Below are 24,013 nucleotides of genomic sequence, written 5' to 3' on the forward strand. Positions count from 1 at the left end.
ATGAGGCCTATTTGCAAAAGTGATTCAATCGAAACGACTCACCCAGTTTCTGTTACGCTCGGAACGTTCCGAATGCGGTGCCAACTTTTGTGATACTTTTACATACGTTTTATATGTACCTAAGGAAAATTTCTATTAATTAAGGAAAGCAAAGTGACCAAGTAATATAGACCTAGATAAATATAAAAGTATAATTTAATGCCTACCAGGCAAACAGTATGTAATTGTTGTTGGGTGTGTATGTATGTATCTAGGAAGGACTTACTTTCGAATGTAATTTATGATATTCTACATATTTTAATAAATATTACGATAGGAAACTAAGTGTAAATCTCGATTTCACAAGCATTGTGACAATCGTAAGTGACGTTGGAAGTTCAAAATAACTCTGAATTAAGTGCGCGACAAAACGGTAAAATAGAATGAGTTTTCGAATGTTAGGTAGGTTTTTATGCGTGATGGGGCACTATATGCAGGTCAGTAGAGTTAGACCAAGAAAATTCTGCAGTGGTTTTGCATACGCATAGCATACGCAGTACAAGTGTTATTTAATACGTCATAATTTCATAGAAGTTTGATGTTTATAATAATACTTGCACTGTGTGTGCTAGCAAAATCGTTGCAGACTTTTCTTGGTCTAACTCTTACAGACTAGATGGGATTTTAAAAGTTGATTACGAGGTCAATTTAGCGTCGGTTGCACCAAACTGCTCGTATCGTTAAAGAGTTCGCTAAATTTATATGTATGGAAAGATTCATAGTAAAGCGCCGGGGCGCGCCGGCTGACGTTGATCAGTCTGTCAAATGTGGTTGGTGCAACTGGCCCTTAACTCTTTTCGTCCTGGTGGTCATCTATACCAACCACCTATTTACATACATTCCCTTCAAAATTGACTTTTTTTTTCCCTTATTTTAGTCATCATAAGCCATACACTACTGCACGCTTTTATTACTAAAAATTTTATAATTAATAAAAATTTGTGACACAAAGGGTTAAGGCCGAGCCACACCGGCTTGAGTGTGCGTGACGTGCGTGTGTGCGTGCGCTAAAATGTTGGAGCCGCACACGCACACGTCACGCAAGCGTCTCTCATAAGGATCTGTATACTACAACGCCGCACGCGCACGTGCACGTCACGCACACGCAGCCGGTATGCACAGGCCTTAAATCTTACAAATTGATGCCAATTTGACGTTATTTTGATATATCATGCATCGCACTCGTACTTTTTACTTGTTTATTGGTGCAATCGCTGTGAGTAATAAATAGAATATCAATATTTTTTATCAACAACTTGTATTACAACAATCAATTTTTAAAGGTCGGGTGTAGATCTAGCTTCAAGGGAGCTTCTTAATGTTCTCTTGTTCTATTCTTATGTGAACTTTAAGTACAAAAATGCTTGTGCCGCACAGTGCCACACACTGGTGGAATTTCCCCTTTGTAAGTACCCACGTACGTACACACTGATAGCAGATCAAGTGGTAGATGTGCAACGCCGTAGCCCACGTGAAAATTGTCGTTTATTAACCTTCTAAATTCTAGAATGTGTCTTTGTGGGATATTGTATCTAAAAAGTATTTTTTTTATATAAGCGGCCTTTGCCCAGCAGTGGGACACACAAATAGGCTAAGAAAAAAAAAAGCGGTGAGTAGGTACCTATTTTGATATGAAATAAAAAACAACACAGCAAAATAAGAAGATTTACTAGGTTAGAACTAGAAGACTCATATGCGGTTTTTTTTAACCGACTTCCAAATATCAAAGAAGGAGGTTATATCAATTCGGTTGTATTTTTTTTTACATTTCCGTATCTTAACATCTTATCACTTTCTTATCAATTATTGCTATCCCTACGTAAAACGATATTATAAGTGGTTTGGAAAATACAAACATGGTTGCCTTTTATTTGAATTGTGCGTTCACCACGCGACATACTGCCGTATTCGAACTTCAAGATATTCACAAGAGACGACACGTACTAGCCATCCTAGATACGTTATAGTTTAGATCACCTAGTTCTCTTTTGCAGCGCAATTCGGGCAACTAATGTCACTTTTACGTTAGATAGAGTAAGATATCTATTAGATGTGAATTAGATCTCTAAGTCATATCCTGTGGAAATCGTTCAAGAGTATCTCCAGAATAGCACAAATGTTAAATTTGACAGGTGAGATCGTAAACATATCGTTGGTGATGTCTAAAGGATATCTAATAGATGTCTATTTCAAAATCCGAATCGGGCCCATAGACATCTATCCATAAGCACTTTACATATAGGCACTCCGCCTACTTAGAGGCAATACTATCTCACAAAGAAACGAAATTGCTTTCACCTACAAAATGAAACAGTCGCTTTGTCGATTTCACGGTGTGTCTTCTAACAGAGCGATATTGAATATGTGACGTAAAGCAATTGTAACTTAAAACAATAAGTTGGTATTATAAACGTTTTGAAATGTTTCATTTGAACGCTAATAAACTTCTAAAGACGTCTTTGAAGGTTTCTTCTCAATACGTATATTTTTAACAGTTGTAAGAGGTTTTAAAATACATACATGCGTAGTTTGACTTTTATTAGACACCTTTTAATTAAGCACCAATAATTTGAAAGGATAAAATCCATGTTGATATTGTAAATGTTTGTGATTTGGTTTTTAATCCAAAACCAAGCCACCGCCACCATTTCTATAAATTACACGCATATAAAGCAATTAAGATATGTTTTAAAAATAACATACATGTTAATTGTCTCACATTAGCATGAATTCGTTCACGTTCGAGAGAAGCGCGCGTATTGTTAGACCACGGCCGTGTAAAAAACATTAGCACATTTGCCGTTAACGACCCCGAAAACAGGCCCACATCAGACAGCATCGAGCTTGCGAAATAAAACGAAATAGCAATAAAAGTAAATCGACGGACCCGGCCGGCCCTACGTGCCGGATTAAATCAAACGTTATTCGTCTTAGCAAATTACGGACCATGTTTTTGTACACTCCCTAGACTTGACGCGCGGAAATGTAAGTGGGATGCAATTTAGGAAATCCTGTTGACGGAAACTAAGCCACTTTGCCGTGAAAATAAATTAAAAACGTTTTCATTCACGTTCTCGTTCGTCGTAAAGCAATTTATGCAATTCTGTGTTCAAAATTTTCAAAGTAGGCAGAGATACCTACGACGAGTATTTATTACTTCAAATTTAAACTGTTGTGAGACGTCATGTTTAATGTGTATGTTACGTGTGTGTTGTTGAGTAAAAACAAGTGACGGCGTGATTCGGGAATTGAATTAGAGATTTACTAGATATGAAATAGTACAGATATGTGACGTTCCACGGCAAAAGGTATAGTAATGATATGTACTATTTCATATCTAGTGAATCCCAATTCATTTCCCGAATCGCGCCGTTAGTCGAAACCGTAAAATTATGTTTTACTTATTTAGCAGTTATATTGGAGTGGCTTTCATGATCGAAGTATGTACTTCGGTACCTACTTTCAATTTACTGTATTGAAAATATTAATAGGTCAGCCAACAATGTTCATGAAAAGAATGTTAATAAAACATCTAGAGATTGAGTTACTTTGAAGAGGGCTTCAGACTCTTTTTAAAATACTGAAGTAGTTAAGATGCTTTGCTATTAATTCTCTATTGTAAGTCTGTTAAAAATTCGTGCGAAATGGGTACATTTACTGAGTAACTGTACCAGCTACTATTGTGGCTACTTAATAAGTAGTGTTTGCGAAAAAGTATGTTTATTAGGAATTAATAATTACAAAAAAAGAGTGTCATTGAAGTAGGTAACAATTATTAATAACAAGGAAAATTTGTTGCATTTACTTCTAATTGAATTAAATGTAATAACATTGTTAATTGAATTACCTACAGAAGTACCTTTAATGACGCCGAACACTGTTACTTAAAAAAATAATAAATTTAACGGTTATTAGGTCCACACTAGCGAACGGATCCGATGTCGGACCCGAGCAAGGGTGGTTTTCCTTTTAACCAAATAGTTTAGTCGAAATAGTTTAAAAGATTGGCACGTTGACTAACGTTACTGATCAGTGTCAAAAGCGACATTTCTTCAACCAAAAACGTTACATTTGACACAGACAAATCAGTATCATACACGTGTCAACGCGTTTGATTCGGGTTGCTCCCTGCGAGAATGGCCTTAATTAAATGCCAAGGTCGTCTGTTCAAAATTGATAGTTAGTCAGCATTTGTCTCCTTCCCCGCCTCCGTAATCATTTACAAACAGCAACACTCGTTAACTGTCCATCGGTGGACCTTATTACAAAAGGCATAAAGTGGACCGATGGACAGTTACCAGTGTGGGCGACGATGATACCAATATTAAAGACATTCTGTCATTAATGTATGTACCTAATATTCAGTTTATGTGTAAGTTATTTCGCACTAGTTAGCTTTATACGTTGTGTTTAAGTCCTTTCGAACAATATTAAAGCCACGATAAACTTAAAAACAAGTTTAATCCGGCTCTCCGCAGACTTCATACCTTTATCCCGGCAACTTGCCTGCATCGCTGTTGAATTAGCTCGGTTAAACGACCGGGATATTCATCTTAGCGTTGCTTATTGTTTATTCCTGTTCCTAAGAAGATTTTTGCTATTACATTTTTTTAACGTTAAAAAGGAAAACGGAACGTTTTCGGTTACGCTGCCAAAATATTCTTTTGCCAAGTTTCTAAATTACTCTTCCGCGATTTCATAACAAAAAGTTTTATATACAGTGCAAGAGGCAACACTGAAAGTTTTTTGAAAGAGGGCCACTTAGAAATCGTATAACATTTTTCGTGTCAATTTTATCCCATCAAAAACATTACATGTAAAAAGGTGCAAGTCTCGCAACACTTCTACTACAAAAAAGTTTTGAGATGTAATGTGAAACCAAGTCGGTTATTTTAATCAGTGCCAGGGGGTGTTAAAACAGTATCAATAAGATATCTTTAATTTGTAATACATATAATGACCTGGCAATCGCACGGCTGCATAATGAGATAAGGATCATCGTCACCTATTAAAAATAATTCAAATTGAACATAACGCTAGCGCTAATTGCAGTTTGAGCATTACACATATTTACGAATATTACGGTACGAGTAAAGCATTATGTGCGATTGCCAAGTCATTATATGTATTACAAATTAAAGATATCTTATTGATACTGTTTTAATACCCCCTGGCACTGATTAAAATAACCGACTTGGTTTCACATTACATCTCAAAACTTTTTTGTAGTAGAAGTGTTGCGAGACTTGCACCTTTTTACATGTAATGTTTTTGATGGGATCTCATCTCTTTTTGTAGGCAGTCCTTATTTTCGGGTACTTACACCCATACTATGAATACATATATCATAACTAAACACATCTTCATTCATACTCACACTATTTGTAGGAACTGCAATAGTAACTTTGTAATAGCATACATTTATATGGAATTACAATCTTACTTTTGCAGTTCTTAGATCTTTAAAACGTGACTGATATTGCAATATTTTTAGGTTTTTTATGGCTTAATATGATGAAAACTACCTATGTTTAAAATTTGAAGCTTGTGGGTATGCTAGAAGTACCTTAGAATTATGATGATCGGTGAGTATGTCAGTGTCGGAATTAAGGAACTTTGACGTAAAATAATTTTTAAACTACAAGTTCAAATTGAATGTTTTTGAGATTATATGTAAAGCATGTTAAGCCCTATATATGTCACTGAAAATTCAGGGTTCTAGCTTTAGCCAGCACAAAATTACAGGACGTCGAAAATGGCCTGAATCGCTTCGAGAAAAGGATGGTACGGCCGTGCCTCTTTGTTTTGCTCGACTTGGCGGGGGCACTACCGTGCCCCCAGACACGATTTTCCACGTGGGCTCAGTCAACAACAAAGTTACAATACTTCTTCTTATCTTGTCTATTTTTTTAGTTATTTAACGGCACTGAACTATAATTACTAACGTACACAATAGGTAAGTATCTCACGATTTACATATAAATCCTCGGGCTGGCTTTAAAAAATTGTGCCGTATGGATTTCAAGGTTATTATAATTATAACCTAATGAAAATTTGTACGCGTCATCAGAAAGAGTTAAGTCATCCATTAAAATATAGAGTGATGGTCTAGTTACTCGTACTACAGTTTATTTTTCCATTCTAAACTCTCAGTTTGGCCAGACGTTTTAGGGCAACCTTTTTTGGCAGCAACTGTAAATACACGATAGTGGTCAAAAATGATAATTGATAATTGGTAGTGAGCAGTGTAAAAAAAAATATCTAATATTTCATTTGATTAACATTAAAACATTGGTACACCTGCAAGCAAATGTAAAAATGAATGGCAAGGAAATGTAAAAAGTATATGTAGATATATACCCATACAATTTTGACGTTTATGATGACATTTTCATACTTTTTCAATGCAAAGTCTTTGCAGAGTTGATTTGGTCCGAATCTAACCTCTGAAAATGCTATGTGGCCTTCGAATTCACTGGCATGCTACATTAGATAATAAAAAACAACCGAATCACTTATGAGCAAGTAAAACTTTCTATTGGTATGTTATCCTGAAAGTTTCGCCGGCGAGTGTTTGTTAGGAAGTTTTTTGACATGGCGTTGTTTCCGAGGCCAATGTTTTCAGGTGATTCTCCCCAGTTGAAGTGTTCGCCCGAACTTTATATAAGTATGAGTAGAATCGCAAAGTTTATCTTCGCAGAGCTCCATTGAGAAGTCGCATTGCCGACGACCGTTGGGGAGACAATGAGTTTGTCTTTTGACTTCGAGATGCATCCCTAGATGCGCTTAAACTATTTAAAGTTTTGTTTATATTTGTTAAGCGTCTTTTAAATGAAGGAGTTTGTGATTGTATGGTACAGCTCACTGTATTATAAACCTTTTATTGTTTCTGACTGTAGGTACAGTTACATGTGTACATATTGTTATGCTGTTGCACCTTGCTGTGTCTAAACGAAACTTATTATAGCCGTAAGCCAGTTCCACATATTCAGTCGATTCAGTATAAAATATTTAATGTTTTCACAGTATAAATTTGAAATTTAAGACACAGGCAATTATCGCTTAGCAAATTAAATATAACATTATTTTGTACTCACATTGGATAACTAGATAAACAACGATATTATTTGATACAAAATATATTCTATTTCTTTAGTAAAGATCTTACAAATGGTATTTTCATAATGGTGCTGTTAAATGTAACCAAATAGAATCCTATTTAAACAAATAAGTTACACTGATTCACCCATTTGTATTGCAGCATTTGATTAAAGGTATCAACATGAATTGTCCTAGATAAACGCTAATCCTAAAATTCCCATACTTGACAAAACAGTCTTTAAAAGCATCGAAAGTAATCTAAAATATGTTTTATTCATTGCTGTAAGCAATGGGACTTAATGAAAAAACTTGAGAGACGGAGACGGTGGGGCGAGCCGAGGAATGTGAGGTCGACACAGTCATGTGGGGTCAGGATAGAGACATTTACATAACTCCATTAGATTAGATTGGATTCTGTACCTCTGTAAATACTTTACTTCTGTACTATAAAATATCTACCTTACTTAGAACAATTGTGTAGAAACTTGTTTTGTCCTACTGCAGATAGGTATTATATTTATTTTTAAATAAGTACTATAGTTCTTTTTTTTAACATTTGAAAGAAGGTAAGCGATTTTGACATGTCTTTTCATTGAAAAATACTTTTTAAAAATTAGTGAAACTTGTTTTGTCCTACTGCAGATAGGTATTATATTTATTTTTAAATAAGTACTATAGTTCTTTTTTTTAACATTTGAAAGAAGGTAAGCGATTTTGACATGTCTTTTCATTGAAAAATACTTTTTAAAAATTAGTAACTATTACTTATGAATTATGAAAGAAAAAATATAGAAGAATATAAATAATCTTATTAGATTCATAATTGTTACATATTTGCCGTGAGTAATTTTTATAACGTGTTTTTGAATTAAAAGACATATCAAGATTATTTACCTTATTTCTAATGCTAAAAAAACGAACTATAAGTACTTATTTAAAAATATTAGGATGTCAGTACTGTAGTCTTGTATTCCAAAAGGAAATACGTAGAAAATTAAAATTATCTAGAGAAGTATTTTAATCTATTGCAGCTATAACAAATAATCTATAAATAAATTTAAATTTAAAAATGATAACGGCATTATTTTTTAAAAAAAAACCTGTTTTTTTACAATATGTAGATTAGCGAACTCTATCTCATAACTCGTTTTAGGTAGGCAGTTGAAATTTAGGCACTACTCACAACTTAGTTATAACCGAACTTAGTTATTATAAAATGTTACTATAAAAGCAAGTTACTCATAAACTAAAATAAAAAACGTTTAACTGTCAATACTATTACGAAGGTATACAAGGTGTACAACATTCCGTTTTTTAAGAAATCAACAGAAAATGAGTGTAATATGGCTACCGTTTGTACGGCGCGCGGGTCTTGCTCACGGATTGCATTATGGCGACAGCAGCCGCCAGACATTACTGAAGCCATTACCTTATCTAAAGTCCTCTCGGATTTATTTAGTTTTCCCTCGCCGCAATTTATCGAAAACCGCTCGATAAAGTTGTCAACAGAAATGGATCTGGAGCCAATTTGAGAGGCGAACGTTCCGCAAAAAGTAATCGACTTTTTCGGCGACGGTATACTAGCAATGCTTTTGTTGTGAAACTAGTTCTCGATAGGTAATACATGCTGGTATGCAAATGGACGGAGAAGAGTGGAATATAACCACCCTAGAGATGTGGTGCTGGAGATATCACCAATAGTAGTATTTGATTAAATTTACTAGTTCATTACAAACTCATAATCCTAGTCAGCTTAGTGGTTTACTAGATACTCTCGTACATCTTACTAGATACTCTCCTTATACAGGGTGATTCAGGAGACGTGAGCAGGACTAACACTGCGCATTTCGTAAATTATAAGCAACTGTTTCGTATCAGTATTAGTGAGGTTAACGTTAATTTTCTAGTCGTGTTGAAAAAAAAAGTTATTAATTTATTTACGACATGCATGGTCACCCTACAATTAGAATACTAAACTACCGATATTCTGTGTCAAATTGAAGTTTGACAGTTTATTTTCTTCGTAATCATAAAGCTGTCATTACGGTTAAAGAGGTTTTATGTTTATTAATTAGGTCTTGTAGGGTGACCATGATTGTAGAGAATTAAATTTGCCCTCGCCAAAAAGGTAAAAAATAGGAAAAAGTGTGGTTGGTTCACCTAAATACGACTGTGATCGATCGATTATCAGTTACTGAGTGTGCAGGATAAGTCCTGCTCACGTCTCATGAATCACCCTGTAGAAGCGGGGGGAGTCCTTTTTTGGCAAAAATTCCAAAAATTTGAGCAGACATTAATTTTTAAGAAAGAAATAGCCAATTTTTTTACTTTTCCAAACCGTAAGGGAAATTAGGCTTGAATCTCTGGATGTTTACCTTTGTTCGCAAGTGTTTCCGAAATCACACTATGACTACGGAAAAGAAAACAAATAAATGGGATAAAGGATACTAGGATAATACCAGACATTTTACTCATCATCACACAATAAATGTACGCAAATGAAGGCCCACTATTGCATAACGATTAAAATACGCGTTGTACCTGAAATTATGAAATGACCTATAACCACTTATTTAAATCCATAAATAATACGCACCTACAAATATTTTTACTCCAAATAAGGTTAAAAAAACTACTGTACTATTGACTTATTAACTTATTATGCTCAAACTTGACGATCATCACATTTTCATTATTTTCTCTTCCCTCGAGCTTACCCTCAGAGCTGATAATCGAGTGCAGTGGTAATTGTAAGAGTGCAGTAGGTAGCTTAGGAACACTTTTTTTTTTAATGTTTTAGATTAATAGTAATATATCTACAGTGCGAGAAGCAATCAGATCTTGGGCCTAGATCCTAACTTTTTAATTAATGACAATTTTCTATCACAGATTTTGTGAAAAAAATAACCAATTTCAAAAATTTTTATTAATGTTTTTACGTCAATTATCCAACATTTTTATTTGTTTGAAACGAAGAGGGAAGGTCAAAATTTTTTTAGTTAATAAACTGCCTAATTGTTTGTAAAATTAACCTTTAGATACTTTTCTAAATGGAAAAATGTTTTTTATCTCTTAATTCTTTGAAATACATAAGTCTAAATGACGGATAAAAACAAACAATTATTAGCTAATTGAGGTTTGCAGCGCGTTTATGAAAAAGGGGGTACGTATATATTTAAAATAAAATTTAATTTGATATTAAGCAACTTTAAAAAAATGGTATGTTACCTTACGTTTCTATTGGCGACGCACGCGAAAATGATGCGAGGAGGGCTATTTTCAGCGGTAAATCATATTTACAAATAATACAGTTAGAGTTCCTAGAATCAGAATTTTTTTATTGAAAATTTCCTCTGGTTTAAGAATCTTTTGTTTAAATTTCTTGAATAATTTGTAAGATATTAGCCAAAAACCAGATACCTTTTTATTTTCTTTTTTAATTGTTTCTAATTTTTGCAATTTTTTATGTGAAAATAAACGCTTCGGATTCATTCTTCTAAACATCATTCCAAATCCAATGAGGCATCACACGTATTTTTAGGAGCACTATCTATCTCTATTTTTCACCATTTAGAACTTGTCGACTAGACTATCTAGTTAACAGACAGACTCTAAAAAGATTTAATGTATTTAGCATAGGTATGTATTTAATATTAATTCAGCGTGGTTTTATTTTAATTGAATTTTTTTAATTTTATTGCGTTATTTCACAGCTTATCCACAAAAATATTTATTTGAATGTATAGTGTATTAACTTTACTATGAAAAATAAATGAAAACGAAATCCGCACATCAATTAAGCTTCAACATACGAATTTATTTTATAAATGCATAAATGCCTTTATATGGTTTTATTCTCGCTTCTCCTGAACCTTTACATTTTATGGAGCACAAAGATCCCTTTAAGCTTTAAAAAACGAAGGTTAGAAAAGTCGACGTAACCGAAACGTTTTTAAACTGTTTCCGGGAGATATTGGCGGTCGTTGAGCCTCGGAGAGCATTTTTCACAGAGTCCCTGGATATCGTTCTGACTAATAACATCGGACATTTCCAGCAAAGAAATTCGATTGAAGTCAACCCTTTTGATTACTCTAATTCGTATTCGAGAGGGTGGATTACGATACAGTAATTCATTGGTTTTTTAGGGGTTAAACCCTTGAGTTCAATGCAAGCGATTTGACCCTTTAATATTTGTGGGCCAATCGAATTTAGTAAAGCTCCGAAGGAAATAAAATGCGTACCATCTTTCTAAGTTTTGAATCGGGTCCAAAAAAATCGAGAAAGTAAAGCTTAATAAAGACTCTCAATGAGAACTATAGCGAACATGATCCGGATAAGCCGTTTTAGAGTTATTCGCATAGAAATACAATGGGAAACGTGATGTGCATATTATGAATTAAGAGTATGACACCTTTTCATAAGCAATTTGTACTCTTACACAATTCTTTAATGATATCAAAAGTTATTGTGTCATTATTGTATTACGTTTAATATCTTAAAACTATAATTGCAAAAGTTACTCGGTAAGTTAGAGGAATAAACTAGGAACTTAAGGTAACTTCACAGTTACAGCAAATCAAGTTGGTCGACGTGATCGACCTTCTTTCATAATCAACGGGCTTAGTAACTGAACCAAAACATAAGCCATAACTGAATCATATCTCGATACATGATGATTTGAGCAAATTGGTGATTACGCTCATCTCATGAGCTCGTTTATGAGCGGGCCACAGGTAATGAATTCGATCTATGATTGAGTAACCATTATTGGTATAATAACTGCAAATCTTGCTACCCGCTTAGTTATATTTCTTTATCCATTTTCATTAATATTGACTTCGGTTACTTCGATTAATATTCTTGCAATATAACTATTAGGAAAAAAAATTTATTCAATAACAAAACTTATACAAACTATTATTAAAATTAAGTATAGACTAAATAAATTAAAACTAAAACTAATAAAATAACTATTTAAATAGAAGATATGTATCGCGTATAATTTATAATAGTAGAGTCACTATTTAAAAACACAAATCAAAATGTTTAATAAATTAATATGATTATTTTGAATGATGTTAAGAATATTTTGGTAATAAAAAGAAAAAATGTATAATTATGTCAGTTTTGACACTGTCAATGACTCATGGTACGGGTACAGATCAACAATAAATTCATCACTTGATAACTGCTTAAACGACATTGATGTTCGGTCGCTACGAGTAAAAGAACGAAATTGTTTTTATAAAAAAAACCCAAAAGAATTCATAAATATAAGATAAGCGTGGATGAATCCGAGAAAAGACGTTTCAAAGGAGAAAAGTATTGAATAAATAAAGAAATCGACACGTTTTCGCGAACTCTCAATTTATCTAAGAAAATTTTATTCATATCCGGCAAGAGGGGACGGCTTCAGAGGATCTCGACACATGGACACATGTTGGAAACGCATAAGCTTTACTTATTATTTTTTTCCTTTCGCGTTCATCTTCGTGTTTTCTTAAGAGCGTACACTTCGCTACGCAAATGGCGAGTGTGAGATTTGCAGAGGTTCGGTTCAATAAGCGCAAGTCTTTGTTGAATTGAATGGACTATATGTGAAAAGATTAAAAACTTTCTCCACAACGTCTTTCGAAGCTTAAAGCTCGCTCTCATAAGGCAAGTAAAAGCTTGAGTTGAAAAGCGGATTAGGCCCCTTAAGTTTGTTCCGAGGTAAAGAAATATACTTGAAGATAACGAAAAAAGAAGGAATGCTTAACTGTGCCTCTGTCTCAAATATTTAAAATGTTGCCAATAGCGACTTAATTAATTTATTACATTTTACTCCGGTTCTTCGGGTTGCATGTTCTTAGGTAATCCGTAGCGTCGGATAGCTAGTAGAATTTATTGAAATATGCACTAGGTAGCAGGAATACGGCACCTCAGCTCCTGATATTGCTGTTACATTAATATCGCTCGCGACTGCGGAGTAAGAAAGGCGTGCGTGAGTGATTGTTCTAGAGACAGGAGGGCGATGAAACTATTCGCAGCGCTGTTTTTGTGTAAGCTCTTTTATCCCCGGTTTCTGTTAGAGGGTACGGCAAATCCGTGCCCTGTTCTTATAATTTCCTTGAATGGTGAACATTTGATTTAAGTACCGTCCCAGGGCTAACAACGACACTCTTGGGACCGCCCCGACTATTTCCTTTTGTTTTTGTCCCGTTTTTTTAACAACTTTTTCTCAAAGGAATTCGCTAAGAGTTCTCAACGAACGCGAGCATTTAAAGCAAATCCCGTGATTAGAGTCAAACGATTGACATTCTCTTTGGGATTTCGTGAGGAGATTAATGGTAATGATCGAAATGGTAATTACGGAAATGAAACGTGTAACTTATGCAAATGGAGATTCTCGACTTTGAGGTTTATAGTTAGAAAGATCAGTTTAATAATACGAAGAAGATATTCCTATTTAAGTGTTAATGCAATTTAGTGAATATTCCCTCTGAACCATGTACCTACTTTCCAGGTACTTACTGCTAGGTACGTAATAGTTTATAAAATTCATTAATTGCAAACGAAGGAAATGTAATTTCTTTTCGTGTAGCTAATATAGACATATGGATTAGAGGAGATAGTGATCATCAAAATATCTGTATCGACTTAATTTATGGAACTAAACAATTTTGAAACCCTAACGAGAGCAAAGTGTTGTCTATGTCAATTTGAACTTTCGGTACATGTTTTTATTAATACTCATTATAGTAATTAAATCCTCGACTTCAGTGGCCCTCGCTTGGCGGCTCGGACAGGAAAAATCTTGGATCTGTTTGATGCTGTCGTATTAAACTCGGCGCCAAAATTGCTTGGCCACTTTATGAATTAATCAATTCATTCATAATGTGCCCTTGCAATATTACAGCTCACAATACAATTCGTTGTATTAAATATAATACTTGATTACATATTGATAGAATGCGCATTAAATTGAAAATAACTTACATACAAGATTTTGATACGTATTTTCACGATTTTCTGTTCATATTTTTACCTATAATAAGGAGTTATATCTAAGTGGCGCCTTGGGAGCCCTTACGGCGGCCACAAGGCTGAGGAAGATCAACGTTTTAAGGTGTGTCTGCCTATATGGTTCGAATTGTATTAAGTAGGTTTTCGTTTAAGCTCTTTCCTGTGGATGTACCCAATGTGATAAAGTCCAATTTTCCAATTTAAATAACCCGAATAAAGAGGTACTTGTTTTACATTCATCTGTGTGATATTATTATGCGTAATTACACACACACACACACAGACGACGTTTTTACTTATTTATTACGCAAACTTACTTATTAGATAGTGTACATGTCCTAGGTATTATACAGAAGCCTATTTGATGGAAGTTAACTTTAACTGTTAGATTAATAAGTATTTTTTATCATGCAAAGGGAGCATACGAGTAGGTATATTCGATTCCGAAAAATTATAGTGCTCGCGTTGTGTTTTGATACTTCTGGTGATGTTGGATCAGCATAAAGGCTTAACAAGGCAACTTACACGTTGTAGCTAACTTTGCTCGATGAAACAGTATACTAGCTTGAAGCAATATAATATTACACAGTACCTACGGGCATGTACATAAAGATTTATTTTAATTCATCGATCAGATAATTAATCTCAATAATATTTTAGGCTTTTCGCCGCCATTGATTAATATAAAAGTCTGTTCATTTTGTGCCCCACACGCCATGACTTGATATGTTATACGGGTTGTTTATGTGCAATTTTTGGCTTGGCATTGACACTACTTCATTGACGTGGCGGCGAAAATGTTAAGTTTCCTTTTATACATAAATAAAAAATAACTTGTTAATGCGAAAAGAAGCTTACCTACTGTCTGTGTGTGTATTTTATTCTGAATAACTTTGTAGAAAGCTAGTCATAAATTTATTGAAAGTAAGTGGAACATCTAAGTCAGTGTGGTTTTTATATGGTTGTACTTTGTATTTTGATCTGTTTGTTGGAAATGAAAACGTATAAGTTAATTTCTAAGTACTTAAGTATCAGGTAGCAAGGTAGTTTTATTTAATGTTATGGAATTTAAAATTTATAAAAATTGTTTGCATGTATTATTTGTTTTTTTCAATCGGAAATCAATTTTAGTTTTGCGTAATCAGTAGCTGCAATCACCAATTAGTAGTAATATTTTCTGTGTATTAAATTATATAGCGGTCAACTTGTAAAAACAATAAGTCATACAGTAGTTATGTCATGGACATGAAGTAGTCAGCTGATTAAAAAATAAATCTTATTTGCCTGCAGTATCACTTTTGATATGTGAAAACACGACCTATAATTATATATACTTTTTCTATTCACCATATCAATTTGAAACTTTACAAGGATAAATAGTAGGTATAGGTACAAATGTCAATACAGTAATTTGGTACCAATGAGACGATCTGTAATGTTGTTGGGAGGCGGCGTTGGCGTTCGTCCTTTAGATCACTTAATTTTACATTATGCTTAACTAGGTACTCGTAATTTAATTTACTGGTTTAAATTATACTTTATACAACCTAATTGTACACGTACAGGGTAGTAACAACATGGCTAAGATAACATGTGCGTCGATGGATAAAGAGGATTAGTAAAACAACAGTACCTACTTACTGTTCCATAGCAGGTTAATAGGCCGCCGCGCGGCTGTTATTAATCACCGTCAGCAAGTTTGCGCGCACTTACACTGCGATTCACTGCATTGTTAAAACTACACCGAGCCCATTCAACTTGCTCGTGTAAGCGTGTAGGATGCTGGTTTATTAATATCTTAATAGTTTAATGAGCTGGCGGAGGTTGCTTTGAAAAGCTTTGTGGTGCGCATGAGACGTTGTGTACCTACTTAATTTGTGAAGTAGATAAATTAATTAATTGGGCGTTACTCGTGCGCCGTCTACAATCTTTACTATGATTTCGTTAAAATAATAACATGGCAGAATATCCTTACTAATATTATAAATGCGAAAATAAGTCTGTTCTTCTCTTACCTCTTCACGCTTAAACCATTAAACCGATTAAGATGAAACTTAGTATGGAGATGATTTTAGGCCTGGGAAAGGACACAGGATAGTTTTTCCACGCACACGAAATCGCGGACAGAAGCTAGTAAATATAAAAAGAAACAAGCCAAGTGAGAGTCGGACTCGCGCTTCGAGGGTTTGACACACCATACATTTTTTTACAGGTTTTTTCATAAGATCCACTAACGCTTAACGTTATTATAGATTCATGGCTTTCTTTTTTTCATCTTTTGAAATTTAACAACATTGAAAGTCCCTTACATTACATGTCTAGGCATTTTAAGAGTCACACGTGCCTAGCCGCCGCCATACAATCGAAGTTTTGTCCTCATTTTAAAACGACATGCTTAAATTCATGAAACTTGCGCAACGCATTATTTTGTATGGTTAATATATTTAGTCGAGGGTGGAAGCCCTAAACCACGGCGTTGCATGAACAAAAGATTTCCTTTGGCAGGATTGGTCCTTAGGTCCAAGGATGGATTTAAGAAGTGGAGCCACCGAGATTTTTGATGTAAATTTTTAGGGGGGGGGAGGCTCTCAACTTTATCTTGATATCTATATCATTTTAGTTACTAGGCCAAGTTTGGTATCTTTTCGTATAAATCGGGGGTGCCGAATTCATTTATGATATCATTCCGGCACCATTCCGAAGTAAAAACACATAAAATATTTAAAAAAAAAATTTTTTCTTTATTCCTCTTCACGCTTAAACTGCTGAACCAATTTAGTTGAAATTTGGTATAGAGATAGTTTGAGTCCCAGGGAAGAATATAGGATACTTTTAATCTGAAAAATAATTCCTAAAGGGTGTAAAAAGGGAGGTGGAAATTTGTATGGGGATTCAATAACCGCTGAACCGATTTAGATAAAATTTGGTATAGAGATAGTTTGAGTCCCGGGGAAGAACATAGGATAGTTATTATTCCAAAAAAAATCCCTTAAACATGAAAGGTAAGGTGTAGGATTATAAGAATAAGAATAAGAATAATTTATTGAGAAATTTACATTAGATTGTATGGGAAATCAATAAACGCTGAACCGATTTCGATGAAATCTATGTCTACATCTTTGATTTAGTTGAAAATGATACTAAAGTTGACTTAAAACCTAAACTTAAAGAATTATTTAACCTTAGACGTCGCAGACGCTTAAAAACCCCCCACCCCCACCTGCATCAAAAATCTGGTTGGCTCCACTTCTTAAATCCATCCTTGGGTCCTAAGGACCAATCCTACCAAAGGAAATCTCCTGTTCATGCAACGCCGTGGTTGACCTTTTTATGCTCTGAGCGCCATCAGCTAAATTCATTGTACCTATAGAATAAGCAGTCAAAGCCTACTTATTTAAGTTAAAATTGCTACGGTGTTGAGGTAGTTGTACCAAAGAGCAGCAAATCTTAGTTCGTAAAAAAACGCGCTATTGCGAGCGGCGGTTTGTGTCGCAGATAGCGTCCGTCGTTGTTCGAATTTACACCAATGTCGTGAGCCGCCGCCTGTCCTGTTCGCATGCACAACATCGCTGTAAGCCGGGAGGGTCAGCAAAAAGATACAGCACTTTGCATATTTTACACGGGCATGTTTATTTATCCGCTGGTCGTATTTATATCGAGTTGATAAGTATTTTTTTATTGTCCAGTGATCTGGGTTAGCGAGTTTTTTTATTTAACTTCGTATTAAGTAATGTAATATGTTTGTTGCTGTTATAGATATCCGCTACTGCTGTGTATTTCATATTGATTTCATAACATAAAATGTACCTACTTGGCTCCCCACTGGGTAATTGTGCTAGAGTTAGACCGTGAAAAGTCTGCAGCGATTTTGATAGCCCACGCAGTGCAAGTGTCATTTTAACCTCTAGCCGCCCAGAGACCTATAAAAAGTTCTCCTGTTCCATTCTAATTTGAACTTTGTGTTGACAAAATAAAATTTCATTTTGCTTGGCAAGGTTTGACGTATGGGCCGCTAGAGGTTAAATGTCAAATCAAACTTCTATGAAATTATGACGTATACATAACAATTACACTGCGTGGGCTATAAGACGCGTTGCAGACTTTTCTTGGTCCGACTCTACCTCATTTAGGTCATACGTTTCAATATATTAGTAGTGATGGTCTACTTTAAATTGGCATCTACATATCCACTCACATTAATCATATTTTTCAGTGACCTCTAATATTATGTGAAAATAAGAGTGACAGCTTGCAAATCGTCGGGTGACAAGCAAAAGTCACTAAGTACTATCAAACAATTAAAGTAACAATCCAATTTATTACACTTGTAACACGGTTTATTGTCCAATAATTTCAATGGTGTTAGTTGGTGACTTTTGCTTGTCACCCGACGAAATACAGTTGCATAAAGCATGTGAGTGGATATACCAATAACATATATTGAATTTTGGAGCATATGAGGCACATTTTACGGTATGATTTTTAACCCATTTTGAAAAATGTTATTAACCTGGTAACTGTGGTGATAGTAACTTTAAACCCGTTGTGTTTTAGTGTAGTAGGTACATGGGCAAACATTACATCGCAATACTACAAAAATTACTGATAAAACTCGTTAGGTACCGAATAATCCACCGAGTTGATTTCATTTGTTCGTTTGTTTTGATATGTAGATATCTGAATATCATTTCTTGTTTGCCAGACACAAACTGAAATATTTAATAAAAACGAAAAATCACATACACCACAAGCTTCCCCTTTCGTTACGAGAATGGTACGAGTATCGCTTCTGCTCATATAGTACAGTGGCCATCAGATATATCGGAGCGGCCAAGGCGCTCACAAATATCTGAACACGCCTCTATTGTCAAGGCGTTAGAGTGCGTGTTCAGATATTTTTGGGCAGCTCGGCCGCTTCGATATATCTGATCGCGACTGTACAGTATGTAGTGTGCCAATCGTAGGTCCAGATTGTGAAGCGAGTCGCGAGATAATGTCCGAGTGATGGCCGGCTCACTGCGGCGCCCATTCCGTTCCGATTGACGGTGTGCATTCTGAGCTGCGCGCCGATTAACTGTCAACGAATCGGCACCCGGTTATTTTGTCGATCACAATATTCAGATAATATTGCCACAATAAAATTTTAAACACGACGACACGGCGGCGAATGTGCAGTAGAGATTCACAAAAAGATACACATTTTAAACTTTTGGACTTGGGAATAATTTTGCGCTTGAGGTTGAAAAATCTCTGCAGACATTGTTGATTGAGTTCTTTTCCTTATGGAGTGGTAACTTTCTCAGATTAATAAGTGATTTTCGAAGTTACCTAATTAAGAGGAAAAGGGACAAAGTCACGTGACCGCTTTTCCAAACAAACGGATATATCGGATATCGTCTTAAGACCAGCTGGAATTCATGTTAACTTAACTAATGCTAACCTAATTTTGCTAAATTGTTTGATTTGTTGAAATAAAGCTTGTTTAACAATCGTTTGACAGCTCGTTGTCTGGAGTTCTCGAAGGACAATTATACAGATGTTTGTATTTCTTGCTTAGTACCGAATTCCACAAAATATATACATATTAATTTGAGGCTGAATCAAAAACACTGAACTTACTAATCTTGTATTCTATAATATTATGTATTTCTAAGAAGTTTCCAACTAGGTATTTGTACTCGATAAAAACATTTAACCCGTTTTAATCACTTTTGTTGTTTTCTTTCTTAAAAAAACATTCTGAATTTAAAATCAATGCCAATTAAATATACCTACCTACTAAAATCTAGTATATATTTAATTGTATTAACTGAATACGCCTCTAGTCCACGGTCGTTTGCGATGCGGTTTCATTAATAATATAATCTCCAATGTTGAAGTTGTCATAGCAGCAGAGCTGTTGTAGATTCGTAGCCGCAGCGCTACGAGCATGGCTACGGGCGAGCGTAGCGTAGTGGCTACGAATAATAGCATCTATTAATTTGTCAAGCCCGGGCCAATTCAAACTTATATTGTGACACCAAAACGATATCTTAGTTATGTCAGTCGCGCTTGCATTTCGCTCGTACTTATCGGTACGTATATTGGCACGACCGAGACTCACGGGCGGCTGACATTTAGATTCATTTAATTATCACAATTTAAGTTTAAATTAGCCTCCTTCTCTGTGCAATAAATGCTTGAAGTCACTATTAACTCTAAATAATAAAATTATATTTAATATTGTTTAATTTGATTACGGACTTTAATAGTTATTAAAAATTAAGAAAATTCAATAAAAAATGACATTGTGTATTATTTCAAGCGGCTACTTAAATATTTGGGCAAGGGGAAATCTTAAGGACTAAATTGCTATTCTATCGGCCCGGTTATATTCTAGATCTATTAATTGACATATCTTAAAGTTTGAATCAGGCAGCATTTCATTAATTCAATTAATCATCAATTGCTTTGATCGTCTCATTTACTCGGAAAATGGATTCTGGCTAATTAATAGTTATACTAATGAACTATTGTAGGTACATGTGTATTTTGACGCGGATAAACACATGTACAGTCAGCGTCATATAGTGTGTAACATCTTAAGTATTCCAACGGTTCGGTACACCATACTACCCACGGTACGATACGGTACATAGTACGGTAGTACTCAAATGTTTAAGGGTTATACAGGGTGCTTCCTGTAACAGGAGCAATAAATTAAACTAAAGGCTGTACTCCTCAAACTGACCAACATTTGTTCAACAACTTTTAAAAATTATGAATCCTTTAGCCTTTTTTTTCATGCAAAATAAATATTGCCTTCAATGTACGCTGACATCAGTGTGTTTGACGTTGCTTGTCACGCTGTAAACATGACAAAATTTGCAATACATTGCGTCTTAGAATAAACTTTAAAGTGTTATAAAAATCAAACCATGAGTTATTTTCAAAAGTTGCTGAACAAATGTTGGTCAGTTTGAGGAGTACAGCGTACAGTTTAATTTATTACTCCTGTTACAGAAAACACACTGTATGTAAATAACTAAAACGCAGTATTTCTGGTCGTATTTAAATGAGAAATACTACGTTTAGTAATAGCTTTATACAGTTGTTAAAGTGAAGATACCTTGGTGAAAATGTTTATTTTTCTACAAATTTAAATATAACCGAGTATTAAATTTCAGGGCTAAGGTATCATAATTAATCCGCTGATAGGCAGACAGACGGGCGGAAAGCGAAAGCTTATTGATAGGGTTCCGATAGGGTGCCACACTTTGGAGTACGGAACTCTGAAAACTATTATCGTAGTTTTTTTGTAAGTATAAAATAAAATAAGGATAATCATAACTTCAAATGTTTATTATATTAGATAATGTTTTCTATGAATGTATACATAATATACATGTATAGGTATCTCCAGAACCGATGTGTTTTATAAAAAACTGTCGAGTTTTGGGCCCCACGGTGTATTGGAATACCACTGTACGTGTACATGCATACCCGCTTACCTGGGTGCATAGCCAAGATGCCAATCGTTCGCTCCGTAACGAATGATAAGGTAATCTCTCTCTATCTCTCTTCCATATTAGTAGACACTGACGGCCAATTTAAACGTAAGTATAATGACATCCGTATAATATCTGACTGATGTCGGTCAGTTATCGTGCATTTGGCTCGTACTTGTCCGTACATGTATTGACGTAAGCGAGACGCACGATAGCTAAATGAAATGACTAACTGCCATATTCGAACTTCAAGATATTCACAAGAGACGACACGTACTAGATCCATTCTAGATACGTTATAGTTTAGATATGAACTAGTTCACTTTTGCAGCGCAATTCGGGCAACTAATGTCACTTTTACGTTAGTTAGAGTAACATTAGATGTGAATTGGATCTCTAAGTCATATCCTGTGGAAATCGTTCAAGAGTATCTCCAGAATCGCGCAAATGTTAAATTTGACAGGTTAGATCTTAAACATATCGTTATCGTATCTTGGTGATGTCTAAAAGATATCTTATAGATATCTATTTCAAAATCCGAATCGGGCCTAAAAGACCTGTGAGTACTGGTACCATTAAGTTGGATTGACATGGATTAAATAAAGATAAACACTGCATTGGTCCGTCGCACTGCCAGTAACAATACCCTCTGATCAAACAAGCCCTTTCCAATTAGCTCGCAACCTTCAAACCTGTTTGTTTAACTTACAAGGAAACAGTAATGACAATGAAAGCCGACACTGGAGTTATTTCAGTTAATTACCGCCCATTAGGGTGGCCTCCCTAAACTGATTATCTTACTAATCTTTTTATACTCGAGTTGTTTTCGAAAAGTATACAGCTCCCATCTTTCCCTCCGCCACTAAATCTTCGTATTCTCTTTGTCTGGTGAACAAACGGCCTTTAAATCTTCAAAGCTTCTTTCTAACCCATTTGGTCAGACAAAAGAAATCCGCAAAACGTACGTATGAACAGGGGATAATCCCGTATTACTGCTAAGCGCTTAGTTTTAATTACATCTAATCAAATAATATTAATAATGCACTTGTATATTATTATGTGTAGAGTAATGTACCTAAATTAAACAATAATAATATTGTTGGAGAATCAATACGAATACCAACTATTATTTATATGCATTTATGAGTAATGATTTCCATTTCGAAAATTCAGTAGTGGTGGTTTGGTTGGGTACCTATATTATAAATCCAGTCACAAAGTTCTATAATTTAGACTTCTTTCCTGACTGATGCAAATTATTTACCTGCGTGTGAAACACTGAGGTCGCCTCACTTCTTGAGGCTTATTCTGATTGTGTTATAACAGGATATGAATTTGATCTAGATTTGTTATGGTAGCGGAGGCAGTTATAAAGTTGACCCAAAAATTTTTTATTAAGCTATGAGCTTCATCACATATGTTCCTTGAGTAATTCTAAGCATTTCAAGCCTGGGACGCAATAAGAAATGTGCGTCTACTCGGATTTGTAATGGATTCAAACTTTCAACCCCTTTTTAATCCTGTTAGGGGATGAATTTTACAAAACGCTGAAATTACTTTTCTTGTCTTTTAATAATATCTCCAAATACAAAGATTCAAATCCCGCGTTCGAAAAATTTTTTGATATCCATACAAACTTTCAACCCCTTTTTCACCACCTTAGAGGATGAATTTTCAAAAACGCTGAAATTAGTTTACTTGTATTTTAATAATATATCGTTTTACGAAGTTTCAAATTCCTAGCTTAAAATAAAACTTGAACCTCATACAAACTTTCATCCCCTTTTTAACCCCCTTAGGGGTTGAATTTCTCAAAATCGCTTCTTATCTCTTGTACACTTTATAAATGTAATCTAGTGTGCAAATTTCAACTTTCTATCTTTTGTAGTTTCGACTCCGCGTAGCAAAAATCTCCAACCAAATTTTTCACCTTTTTACGTTTTTCTTGTAAAATTACTATGAAACTGAAAAAAAACAAATCAGCAATGAATTATACGTCTTTGGTTTATACGAAAATGATACCAAACTTGCCCTTGTAACCACCAGGATCAGAATAGATTTTTTTTTAAAGATCCCCCACCCTCCCCGACTAGACGCACGCTTCTTTTTGCCTCCCAGGCTAGAAATGCTTAGAATTACTCAAATATCAGATGTGATGAAGCTCATAGCTTAATAAAAAAATTTTGGGTCATGTATGGCAGCGTTACATAACTGATTCCAGTATGGATATAATCTGTTGAGATGTGAGACGATTGGCCCGCCATGGAGTCGAACGTATACCGAAAAACAATCTACTTATATTAAATAAATCGTTGTAATTTCTAGATTAAGTACAATGGGTATTAACCGCATCACAAAATATTGAGAAATTGTACAATAAA

The sequence above is a fragment of the Cydia fagiglandana genome, chromosome 2 (assembly GCF_963556715.1).
Source record: "Cydia fagiglandana chromosome 2, ilCydFagi1.1, whole genome shotgun sequence".
NCBI lineage: Eukaryota > Metazoa > Arthropoda > Insecta > Lepidoptera > Tortricidae > Cydia > Cydia fagiglandana.